Here is a 13903-nt window from a genome sequence, read left to right as displayed (position 1 = left end):
TTAATTGTAATTTCTTGTTTGATGAATAAAAAATTAACTGTGTGGTTCCCGAGGACGTAGGCCGTTGCCGAACCTCGTAAATCTTGGTGTACTTTTTCTATTCTATATTTCTGTTACATTAGGGGTTTAGGCGTTTAATTCCCAACAACTGGTATCAGAGCGTGAAACGATCTAGAGAAAGTCAGATTCAAGTGGGAGCCATGGCCGCAGATGAGGCAAAAATGAGACTTGAGAAATTTGATGGAACAGATTTCGGATTCTGGAAAATGCAGATAGAGGATTATCTGTATCAGAAAAATCTGTATCAACCACTATCGGGGAAGAAGCCAGATTCTATGAAGGCGGATGAGTGAAACCTTCTAGATAGACAAGCCCTCGGAGTTATCAGATTGACGCTGACTCGCAATGTTGCGTTCAACATAACGAAGGAGAAGACCACGGCGGGTCTTATGGCAGCACTCTCAAACATGTATGAGAAGCCATCAGCCGCGAACAAAGTTCATTTGATGCGGCGGTTATTCAATCTAAAAATGGCGGAAGGCGCGTCAGTAGCACAACACCTCAATGAACTTAATACGGTTACAACCCAATTGAGTTCTGTTGAGATTGAGTTTGATGAGAAAGTTCGGGCGTTGATACTTTTGTCTTCCCTACCAGAGAGTTGGAATGCTACAGTCACGGCAGTGAGTAGCTCGTTGGGAAAGAAAAAGTTAAAGTTCGACGACGTTCGTGATTTGGTTCTCAGTGAGGAGATCCGACGGAGAGAGACGGGTGAAACTACAACCTCTTCAGTATTGCATACAGAGTCAAGAGGTAAAAATTCAACCAGAGGAAACGGACGAGAAAAATCAAACTTCAGAGGTAGATCAAAGGACAGGAGGTCCAAGTCAAGGAATCCAAGCAACAGCTCGAAGGCTATCGAGTGTTGGAATTGTGGAAAGACCGGGCATTATAAGAATCAGTGCAAGAGTGCACAGAAGGAGAAGGAGGCAAAGGCAGAGGTGAATGTCACCTCCACTTCAGGAGGAGACGACGCATTGATATGCTCTTTGGAGAGCAAGGAGGAATCTTGGGTGTTAGATTCAGGAGCGTCGTTCCATGCTACCTCTCAGAAAGAATTCTTCGAGAAGTATACCCCCGAAAATCTTGGATACGTATATCTTGGTGATGATCAACCATGTGCTATTGTGGGCAAAGGCGTAGTGAAAATTAAGTTGAACGGGTCAGTATGGGAGCTGAAGGATGTCAGGCATATTCCCGACCTGAGAAAGAGGCCAGTTGGCTGGCGAAGGATACACCACGACCTTCCATGGAGATGATTGGAAGATCTCAAAGGGCGCAATGACAATTGCCCGAGGCAGAAAGACTGATATCCTATATATGACAGCAGGTGCACGTTGTTTGATCTCAGTTGCAGCAGGAAATAAAACTTCAAAGCTGTGGCACCAGAGACTTGGTCATATGAGTGAAAAGGGGATGAAGATCATGCACACAAAGGGAAAACTCCTAGGACTACAGTCAGTAGAGATGGATATGTGTGAAGAATGTATACTTGGAAAGCAGAAGAGAGTCAGCTTTCAGACAAGTGGTAGAACCCCCAGGAAGCAGAAGCTAGAGCTCGTTCACTCAGATGTGTGGGGACCAACAACCACCGCGTCCATTGGTGGAAAACACTACTTCGTGACTTTTATCGATGATCACTCTCGAAAAGTGTGGGTCTACTTTCTGAAGCATAAGTCAGAAGTATTTGAGGCTTTCAGGAGATGGAAAGCTATGGTCGAAAATGAGACCGGTCTGAGAATAAAGAAGCTCAGGACCGACAATGGCGGTGAATATGAAGACACCGGATTCAAGAAGTTCTGCTATGAGCACGGGATCAGAATGGAGAGAACCGTGCCCGGCACGCCTCAGCAAAATGGTGTAGCTGACCGGATGAACCGAACGTTGACAGAGAGAGCCAGAAGCATTCGAGTACAGTCAGGCCTACCGAAGCAGTTCTGGGCAGAAGCGGTCAACACAGCAGCTTACTTGATCAACCGAGGTCCATCGGTTCCATTGGACCACAAAATACCAGAGGAGGTATGGTGCGGAAAGGAGGTAAAACTCTCACATCTCAAAGTTTTCGGTTGTGTAGCTTACGTGCATATTAGTGACCAAAGCAGGAATAAGCTTGATCCCAAGTCAAAGAAATGTACTTTCATCGGCTATGGTGAAGATGAGTTCGGCTACCGCATTTGGGACAACGAAAACAAGAAGGTGATCAGGAGCAGAGATGTAATATTCAACGAGAAGGTGATGTACAAGGACATGCACAAGACAGATGACTCAGAGAGCGAGTCAATATTTGTAGATGCAGATGATGTCTCGACTAACCTCTCGGAAGAACCCAATGCAGAGGGTCCTCAGCAAGAAGAGCCTGTTGGACAAGATGGTGCGCAGGAGCCCGACGCACCAGCTCTGATATTAAGAAGATCTTCTCGACCTCCTGTACCCAACAGGAGATACATGAACTATCTGTTGTTGACAGATGGTGGGGAACCTGAAAGCTTTGATGAAGCTTGTCAGTGTGGAGATGCGAGCAAGTGGGAGCTTGCAATGAAAGATGAGATGAAGTCTCTCATATCAAACCAGACGTGGGAACTAGCTGAGTTGCCCACGGGTAAGAAGGCACTCCACAACAAATGGGTGTATCAGGTGAAAGAGGAGCAAGATGGTTCCAGAAGATATAAGGCCCGGCTAGTTGTCAAAGGTTTCCAGCAGAAAGAAGGAATTGACTACACCGATATTTTCGCTCCCGTGGTGAAGCTAAATACTATCAGGACAGTGATGAGTGACGGCTTTATGCATAAGGAAGGTTTCCAGAAGTGCAACGCCGACCACTGTTGCTACTTCAAAAGATATCAGTCCAGCTATATCATCCTACTGCTGTATGTTGATGATATGTTGGTTGCAGGAGCAGATATGGAGGATATCAAGAGTTTGAAGCAGCAGCTGTCAAAGGAGTTTGACATGAAGGACTTGGGTCCAGCGAAGAAGATCCTTGGAATGCAAATCACGAGAGACAAGAAGAAAGGGTTCTTACGATTGTCTCAGACGGAGTACATCAATCGTGTTTTGCAAAGATTCAACATGGGCGACGCCAAGCCTGTGAGCACACCCTTGGCTAGCCACTTTCGTCTATCGAAGGATCAGTCTCCTCAGTCAGAAGAAGAGAAAGAGAGTATGGCTCAGGTTCCTTACGCCTCAGCTATCGGAAGTTTGATGTACGCAATGGTCTGTACAAGACCAGACATTGGCCATGCAGTGGGAGTGGTCAGCCGGTTTATGTCGAATCCAGGAAAAGCTCATTGGGAAGCGGTCAAGTGGATTCTGAGATATCTACGAGGCACCACACAGAAGTGTTTGCACTTTGGTAAGGGAGAGGTGGAAGTGCAAGGGTACGTAGATGCAGACTTCGGCGGTGAAGTTGATCACCGAAGAAGCACCACCGGCCATGTATTCACCATTGGAACTACAGCTGTTAGTTGGATGTCACAGGTACAGAAGATCGTTACCCTATCCACTACAGAAGCTGAGTATGTTGCAGTGACTGAAGCAAGTAAAGAGATGATATCAGTAAAGAGATGATATGGCTTCAGGGCTTATTGACAGAGCTGAGATTCAAACAGGAGAAGAATGTTTTGCACAGTGATAGCCAGAGTGCGATACACTTGGCGAAGAATTCAGCATTTCATTCCAGAACGAAGCATATTGCGCTTCGGTACCACTTCATCAGATCCCTTTCGGAAGATAACGTGTTAAAACTGGAAAAGATTCCAGGAAGTAAGAATCCAGCAAATATGTTAGCAAAGACGGTGACAGTTCAGAAACTGAAGTTGTGCGCAACTTCAGTTGGCCTTCATGCATAGATGATGAAGGCGGAGCCACACAGGAGAGGAGCTTGATGAGATAGCTCGTTGCCGTCGGTTTGGTCTCCAAGTGGGAGATTGTTAGGTTGAGGGTGGATACCAACCACGCTGGCGAAGTCGACGGCGAACCCCCCAGGCGAGCTCGAGCCCCGCAGTTGAAGACGCGACCCTCGAGCGAGACGCGACCCTCGAACGCGCACCTGATCCTCACGTTCAGCAGCTCGACGACCCGCGTTTGGCATCGAACCCCGCATTTGGCCTTCGACCCTCGCGTCCAGACAATGCCGACCATCGCGTTCTTCGGGCAACCGACCTCAGCGTTTGGCGCTCCCACACTCGCGTCCGAGCAAATGCCGACCATCGCGTTCTTCGGGCAACCGACCTCAGCGTTTGGCGCTCCCACACTCGCGTCCGAGCAACCGCTGGCGACAGGCTGTCGCCAACCTGTCAACGATTCGCCTATAAAAGCAAACCCCAATCCCTAGGGTTTCGATGCTTTTTTTTTCTCCTTCGTTTTCTTCTGGCGGCGAATCCTCTTAACGCAGCAGCGTTCATCCCCAAAATCGCAGCAGCGATTTTCAATTCCCAGCTTTCATTCAACAGTATTTGAAGGGGGATATTTAAGAAGAGAGAGAAACCCGAAGAGGGTATTTATTATGGGTGTTAACACTGTAGCTACAGTGTTCATTTGAGAAATCTTAGTTTGTGATTTGCTCTTCAATTGTAATTTCTTGTTTGATGAATAAGAAATTGACTGTGTGGCTCCCAAGGACGTAGGCAGTTGCCGAACCTCGTAAATCTTGGTGTACTTTTTCTATTCTACATTTCTGTTACATTAGGGGTTTAGGCGTTTAATTCCCAACAGCTGGATCTCGAGACCCTTTTGCAGCGAGAATCGCGTTGAAAGAATCTGATTCCTATTGAATATTTGGGGATTTTGGAATCAGAACCCTACTTCAATCTTTTTGCCGAATTTGACTGAATCCACAGGGTTTTTTATTTGATTGGTGTTTCTTGATACTTGGATCGAGTGATGTTTCCTCTGCCGCCGGATTCTTTGCCGCTTGTTATCGGTGAGCAATGGACTGATGATGAAATCGTGCAGTTCTTGAGGGGGGAGAAAGTTGGGGATCCGATACCGTCGAATGTGATCACACGAGTGAACCCTTTCCGCATCGACCCCCAGAACTCTCCGGGGGAGCAAACATAATTGTCCTCGCAATTCTTTATATATAGATGTTTGTATGAATTTTTATTATACTATGAGTTGGTCTGGGTGAAAATTTTTGCTAAACACATATATATCTATTATAATTTCTTGATATTCTGACTTTAAAGTTTTGACGTGTGAATTCAGATAGAGAAAATAGAGGGGGAGATTCAAATAGAATAGTGCACTTTTATTTTGCTATTTAATATGTTTTTGAGGAACAAGAATAGGGGTCAGCCTGATTTTTATTGATACAGAAGGGGAATTTGTTAGCTTGTCGAGTATCTGTGAATCTACCTCTTAGTCCTTAGCTTCCCCTTTCTAAATGTGAATTGTTATTTGCTGTATTTTTTTAGTAAACATCACTGGAGATAGGTTCATAAATAAATTACATTAAACCCCTCAAGAACTTTCACTGTTTTGTATAAACTTAAAAACTTTCAAAATCGAACTAAACCCCTAATAAATTTTGTAGAAAACACCCAATATCTTTTTGGTAAATTATACTAAACCCCAATAACTTTCAAAATGTCTTTTTATGTTGCTTTTGGTTCTAATTTTTTGAGAAAAGCTCATATGGAAGTAGTTAATTAGTGATGCTTATGTTGATTATGGCAGTTTGTCCATTTTTCCTCGCCGTCCTTATCTAAACTTTCGTTGTCAAATTTGGCTGGAACTTGGAAGAGGGCAAGATTTTGCCTTTGAAAGAACTGAAAATGAAATGGTATAATTGATAAGTTTCACATGGGTAGTTACATTTATCTAGGCATAGAAAGCCAAGTTCGTAGTTTTTTATATTGATGGAATTTCTGAAGCCAAAAGAAAGAACATTATATTATTTTCACATAAAATTGACAAGTTGCAGCTTAGAAAAACTAGTTAATTATAATGATTATCCTTTTTCTAATCTAGTTCGGATAACAACTTTTATGGATGCAAGTTACAAATATTACAGAAGATAAATGAGAACCTGATGATTTTTATTTGACACTAAAGTGCATGTTACATGGGGCTTCTTGATGCGATATCAGATGCATTGATTCCATGCTGCTCAATTTTTTCTTATACTTGTGTGCCTTATAAGGTCCGTTTGTTTTGCTACAAAAATTAAGTGCTGCAAATGTTGCAGAAAGAAATGTTGCATGCAGCAAATGTTGCAGAAAGAAATGTTGCACGCAACATTTGGTACCGGAAATCAACTTCAAATCCTTTGTTTGGATATCTTGTTATCTATAGTCTTATTGTAGAAGATGTATTTCCGATATGAAGAATAACTGCAGGAGTTTGTTCATCAGGGTTATTTGGCAGTAAGTTATTTATATTTAAACAGAAAAAACAGTTGGGGTCAGTCAGTTAAGATGACAACCACCTTAAGTAAAAAGTATACTAATTTACTTTGCTTGAGACGGTATGTTCTCCAAATTGCAAAAATTCATGCTTTAAAGACACCTTGGGAATAATGCTTCTCACACATGTAGTACTGTTCCTCTGAATGACTTTCCTTACTCTTCTCTAAGAAACCTAAACTGTCTTGGTTTATTACGAAGATTACTATTTGTTAGTCATTGTTGCAATCCATGTTTGTTCTTCACGGTATCATTTTATTAAGCTAGTATTTATATTGAGTTTAGTTAATTTTATTTATCTCTTTGTACACACACAACCATTGAGCTTATTGTATTTGCATACATTGTATAATTGGGTTGTGGGATTGTGTGACTTAGAGTGTGAGCTTACATTGTGTTCTCATCCATTATAGAGAACAAATTTATTTGTATTGAGCCTTCATTGTGAGATCACATTGTATTATACTTGTACACCGAGAGGAGTGTGTGATGAGGACAGAGTCGATACCAAGAGGAGTGGCGTCGGTGGCCTAGTGAGAGGTGATAATTCCGAACACTTGAGGGAGTTGTTGAATATTATATCTCCATAATAGTATTTTGATGATAACAATTTATACAATGTGTGTTATACAAATGCACTAACTTTTATATGCAGATTTCAATATCAAAATATGAACAAGTGCAAGTTGATTTCAAGGCATTATGAAGTAAAGAAGATGAAGAACATATGAGATAATGTATTTTACATTTTTTTACTTAGAATTATTGTACAAGCCTTGATCACACACACGCACACACACGATATTAGAACACACTAACACAGGCTTAGTGTGTTGGTTAACTATAGAAATCCCCTATGTTAACCATTAGAGTTATAGTTAAAACTTAAGTATAAAAAATTTTTAGTTCATATTTTTTACTCTTGTATAAGACTTAAATATAAAACTCTGTCATTTACAGTGTAGTCAGCTAATTTAATATATAGTCGACTACTCTAAGTCAAAAACTGAAAATCAGCTTTCTGTCGAATACAGTGTAGTCGATTATTTTTATTATTAGTCGACTACTGATTCTGAATTCACAGTTTTACAGTTTTACAGTTTTACAGTTTTAAAGTTTATTGGATTTTTTTAAATCAAACCCAAAACCCAAAATCCAATACCCGTTTCATCAAAGTAAAATTCATCTCAACCATAGATTTTTAACTCTATCAATCATAGCCATATATCTAAGATTAAATCTTAACCTTACATTTATTTTACTATCAAATCTGAACCATACAATGTAATTTCTTTTAAAAGATAAAGAAAAAACCTAAAAACCACCCACTAACCCATCTAAAAACCGAGTCCTATTCTCCCTCTTCTTCAGAACCCACGATTCCAGGTTAGGGCATCTTCGTTGTTCTCAAATTTTCATCAAGTTCTTCATTTTTCTCTGCAATCTGTCAAGCTGTCAAGTTCAGTAGTCGACTACTCCAAGTTCTAGTCGACTAATCTAGGGTTTCAACAGTTTGTGGTAAAATTCTAAACTTGATCTTTGAATCTTCTGTTATTTCTCTATTTCATCATGTCTAGAGCTAAAAAAGCTAAGCAAATCCATACTTCTGTTAACGATGAAATCATTATTTATTTAAAAAGTCCTGATTTATTAGAAGAATTTAACAAAATATCAACTTTTGAAGTTCTTCCAGGACGATTTGTGAAATTTGATGATTTTATTCCCTAGAATTTTGGATCATATTTTGATAATGTGGGATTGCTTGAATTATTCTCTGCTGAAAATAGACAACCCACATATCCTTTTCTTGTGCAATTGTTCTATACTAATATAGAACATGTGGGAACTATTGGTGGTTCTGAAAAACTTAAAACTCTTGTTAAAGGAATAGAGATTGACTTGACTACAAAGTCAATTGGAAAATTTTTCAATATTCCTTATCAAGGAGTTTCTCTTAGGTTAGTTAGGATGAATGATTCAGATCTTTTATCTAATCATATATTTCTTCCTGGATATGGCAAACATTTAAATAACTCAAACAAACTTCGTCCAATTCCTAGGTTCATTGCATGAATCTTAGCGTATAACTTATTTCTAAAAACTAGGAGTTTTCATTTCATTTCCCTAGATTTAGCAAAAGCTCTATATGCTATAATGGGAAATATCCAAGTTAATTGGGCTGAAGTTTACTTTGATAATTGTTTGCGTTAAAAGTTGGTCTTGTTGACCCTATAGTTTTGATGATGATTTGACAAACAATTTATTACTAATAAGCCTTCCAGTGTTTTGTGTTTATGTTCTCTTTTCAGGTATTTCAACACACGTAAATCAAGCGTTAAAGATTCAAGTTCATTTGCGTGGATCTACCTAGGTATATGTTTAGTTTACTTACATATATAGTATGATTATATCTGATTTTTCTTAAAACATTGTTAAAATATCTTTATCTCTTATTTACAGCTCTCTCATACTTTATTATATACATATAATATATGCACAATATACATATGAATATTTACAAGTCCTATATCAAACTTTCACTTTCATAAAAATACAGGTCTTCTAAGCATTTTTCAAAAACAGGTAGTTTTCACAAACGAAATTTGTTTTTCCAAAAATTCCTTTTCAAACATGTTCATTTCATCATTTATAAACTTTCCCCAAAGTTTCATTATTTTTGGATATGAATTGATATTTTTAACGAATTTCCAAAAACTGCCCAAAACCTGTTTTCTGCCCATGTCAGATTTCGGTCGACCGATACGGTCGACCGACGGCTGTCTGGTTTCTGAGAATCTTTTTAATGTTTTTCCGGTCGACCGGAATTTACGTCGGTCGACCGAAATATCCATTCGGTCGACCGAATTTCACGTCCCCCCCCCCCCAGCCTCAAAATATGTTTTCTCAGGGTTTTTGAACTAATCGGTCGACCGCACCGGTCGACCGACGCATTGACAAATGAGCCTAACGGCTAGTTTTTCAAAATGGATTTTTTGGTCTTTTACTCTTTTCTAGCTGTTGTATTGGGGTGTTATATAAACCCCATTACTGTTCTTCTTCTCTAGTATCAAGAAATTAAGAGTCTGTTTAAGAGTTCAGTTTTCAAGAGAAGTTTTTCTACAACAAGAAGAGGCTTTCAAATCTTATTGAGATCATCATTTCCTCAGCTCTTCTTATTCATTGAGAAGTTTTCTAAACCCATTCTTATATAGCTTGTTATTTCACCTTCAATTGATTAAGCTATATTCATTGAGTTATATTTATTGAGTTTCATTCACTATTATCACACACACTTATTGAGCTTTATATTCTCATATTATATTGTGGGTTGTGGTGTGGGATTTAGTGAGTGTGAGCTTTATTGTGGGATTGTGGGGTGTAATTTAGTGAGTGTGAGCTTCATTGTGTTCTCACTTGTTAATTGAGAACAAATCACTGTATTTAACTTTTATTTGTGAGAATCACTTGTAATACACTTGTACACCGAGAGAAGTGTGAGGAGGGAGAGACGGGGTCAAATCCAATAGGAGTGGCGTCGATTGACGAACCTAGGGAGAGGTTGTAATCGAGCACTTGAGGAGGAGGACACGGGCTAGATTCCTACACTTAGTGTGTAAAGTGTGATTGTTGAGTGATTGTGTAGTGTGAGAGTTTTCGGTGAACTTGTAAACCGAGTGTGTAGAAGTTCCGGCTTCCAAACCGGATTGTGATAGTGGATATCTCCTCGAGGTGAGGAGCGGGGACGTAGGTCGTGGGGACCGAACCTCGTAAACATATCGTGTGTTTGTGTTTTGCTTGTCTCATATTTTATTTATGCATATTCTTATTGTTCTTATTGTTCATATCTATCTCTTGCAAGAACATATTGATCAACATAATTTTAATTGCTATTAATTGGGATTAGATTAGCATAAGACCCTAATCACCCCCCCTCTAGGGTCTAACAATTGGTATCAGAGCTTGGTGCTCTTTGATTTAAGGACTAACCGCCTTGAGTTAAAGATCCAAGTTATTGTATTAGTGCTAATCTAATTTTGATTAATTGTGCTTCTTGCATTTCATCTCTATGGATATGAATGATTCATCTTGCTTAGGATATGCTATTAATATTGCTCCTCGTTTGGATAATTTCCCCTATGCTCAATGGCGTATTAGATTCAAACTTTTTGTTCAATCTAATCAATTTGATTTGTGGGAAATTATTGAGGATGGTTATGTTATTCCCATCTTGGAAAAATCCAAATGGTGTGATAATGATAAAAGATTGTTTAACATGAACAAACTTTTGTTAGAATATTTGATTAGTGCCTTTCACTCATCGTTTTCTAACAAATTTGCTAATTTTGATAGTGCTCACGCTTTATGGAAATTTATTGAAGCACATGAAGGGAAATTGGAGGCTATTCAACAAGCATTGGAAAATCTTGCTTTGAGTCCTAAGGAAGCCTCATCCCCATGTACATTACCACTAGGTGATAACCCTAGTGAGGTATGCGATAACGATGATATTATTACTTTTGATGAACTTGCTCTTGAGTTTGAAAAATTACACAATAGCTATATTGATGTAAAAAGTAAGTATGTTAATATAAAATCTATTCATGAAACACTAGCTACTAAGTTCAATTTTATTGCAAATGAAAATATAATTCTTAAAGAATGCAATGAAAATTTGAAAATTGAAAATGCTAGTTTGCTTCATGAAAAACGTGATGCTATGTTAGAAGTAGATAAGTTAAAATCTATGATGAGTAATCTTGTTTATCCTACTTCTAGTAGCAATGCTTGTATGCACAATGATGAGTTGAATCAAATGAGAAAAAGAATATCTACCTTAGATTCAACACTAAATACTTGTATTGCTAATAATAAAAAGCTTATGGACTTATGTGCAAAGGTTAATGTTAATTCTTCCAAGAAACCTATTCACTATGCACATATGTATGACAAAATTCACAAATGTTCTATTTGCGGTCTTAAAGGCCATTTAGCTCAATTTTGTCATAATGCACCAAAAATTGACAAGCCTACACATGATTGTGCATCCCATCAAGCTTCTTCATCACATACACATGTACACACACATAGTGTAAATCATAAACATGCTCATGTGTATAAATGTGATTATTGTGGTCGTTTTGGTCATTTGGCCATGTTTTGTTTCGATTTGAAAAGAAATTCTCGTTTGCAAAATAATTACAAAGGAAAATCTATTTTTGTAAATGAACCACGTGCATTCCATTTTGGTCAACGTAAACCATTCAAACCTCTACATTGCACAAATTGCAATCGTATGGGTCACGTTTACAATTTTTGCTTTGATCGTATTGGTGCACAAAATACGCTCAAACGGGTTCATAACCCTAGGGCCTTGGATTTAAATGATAGGGGTCATGTCCCAAGTTCTAGTGGTACCAAAATGATTTGGGTACCAAAAAGACTTATATAGTATTTTTTAAATGTTTCGTTTTGTTTTGTTTTTGAAAAATTTCTTTTTTGGCTTTGAATGATAAATTATATTCCTTATGTCAAAATAAATTATCTATATGTTTTCTAATAGATAAAATTACTTTTATATCTTATAAAAACTTTTTAGATTGTAAAACATATTTACAGAAGGGTTTATAGTGAAAAATATTTCAAAAACCATCTTTTATGTTTATCTGCAATTTTATCCTCTTTCGGTCGACCGACCCGGTCGACCGACGGTTATCTGGAAGCATTCCGGTCGACCGAGTCGGTCGACCGAATAATTCCCTACAGCAGCAAATTTTTCGATTATGGGTTTCGGTTTTATTTTTGGGTATCTGTTTAGACCCGAACCCTTCATCACCCTTGATCTATACACCACTCAATCTCCACCGCTGCTTCCTCTCTCAAAATACCCGATCCCTCTTCTTCCTCCCATTCTGAAATCGCAACCTAGGGTTTCAATTTTCGGTCGCCCGTTTTTGGTTTTGGCATCAGTCATTTTCTACCAAGTGCTTGCTAGGTAATGATCTCCCACTTGTCCACTTAATTCCATTTCATTACTCTAGTACTTGCTCTTCTTTTCTAGGGTTTATATTTTAGGGAAATTTGTTAATTTTTTGTTTGTATTTACAGGATATTGATAAATTTCCTCTATCTTATCTAAGCCCTAACTTATCATGCCTCCCAAGCCCCCTAAAAAGAGGTCTAAACCCGAATCCAGTTCCTCATCTGTAAAAGCCTCACATTATGAGGATTATCTGTTGTTTAAACCTCTTGTTAGGAAATATAGGGAACTGTGTAAACTGAAAATTCTCCCAACTAGGTATATCAAGTATCCTGAACTGGCCATCTATAAAACTCAGTCTCTTCTTCATAATGTTGGGTTGGATAAATTGTTTGATGAAAGTCTTAAAGTTCCTTATTATCCTTTCTTAGTTTATCTGTTTTATGCTAACATGTCCACATCATCCTCTGCTGATGGCAGCTTGACCATTTCCTCTTCTGTTAAAAATGTGGCAATAGCTTTTACTGCCAACGAACTTGCGGGGATTCTTCAAATCCCAACAAGTGACGTTGAACTTAGGTCTATTGAGCTTAGTGATCCTTCAGTCAATCATCAAATGTTTTCACCTGGATGCTCATATCCTATGAACAATAATTCCCTTAATCCCATTGCCAAACTAATTGCTAGAATTATTGCTCATAATTTGATTCCCAAGACTGGGAGTTTTGATCACTTCGCCTCTGACAAGATTAATGCTGTTTATGCCATCTTTGCTAAAATCAAAGTTGATTGGGCTACTATCTTTATCAATAACATGGCATCAAAACATACCAAGTTTCTACCGTTTGGTTCCTTTTTCACTCTCATCTTTCAACATTTCAATGTTGACCTCACTAATGAACCTAAGGTTGAATCCACAAGAGATTTCTTTGATAAAGTTTCCCTTTCCAGAATGCATATATCTCTTGACTCCACACCATCTTCTCACTCCCGTTCTAGAGCCTCGACCTCTTCCACTTCTTCCACTTCTGAGATTTGTGACCGTCTTGATCGTCTTGAGACTCGTGTCACATCTATTCAGAAGGACGTTAGGACTATTCTTTCATACCAGCGTCAGTCTCTCGGGATCCCTTCTAATTCTGAGTCTGATTCTGGTGAGGATTCTGCTGATGACTCAGATGGTGATGGTGGTGGTGATGATGGTGGAGGTGGTGATGATGGTGGAGATGGTGATGATGTTGGAGGAGGTGATGACTGATTGAGTCTCTTCCTGTGATGTTTTTATGCTTTCTTCTGGGTTGTAAAAACTTGATAACTCTGTTTTTATTTGAGTGTATAACTCTATGATGCTTTGGTGCTTTGTGGAACAACTATGTATGGTTTTGTGTGACGTTTTATGTATGACTTGCTATCTCGTGGACAAACCTATATTTTTCTGCATAAATATGTTGCTTTTAATGTC

The sequence above is a fragment of the Asparagus officinalis genome, chromosome 5 (genome assembly GCF_001876935.1).
Source record: "Asparagus officinalis chromosome 5, Aspof.V1, whole genome shotgun sequence".
In the NCBI taxonomy this organism is placed as follows: domain Eukaryota; kingdom Viridiplantae; phylum Streptophyta; class Magnoliopsida; order Asparagales; family Asparagaceae; genus Asparagus; species Asparagus officinalis.
Note: the sequence above shows the minus strand (reverse complement) of the source record.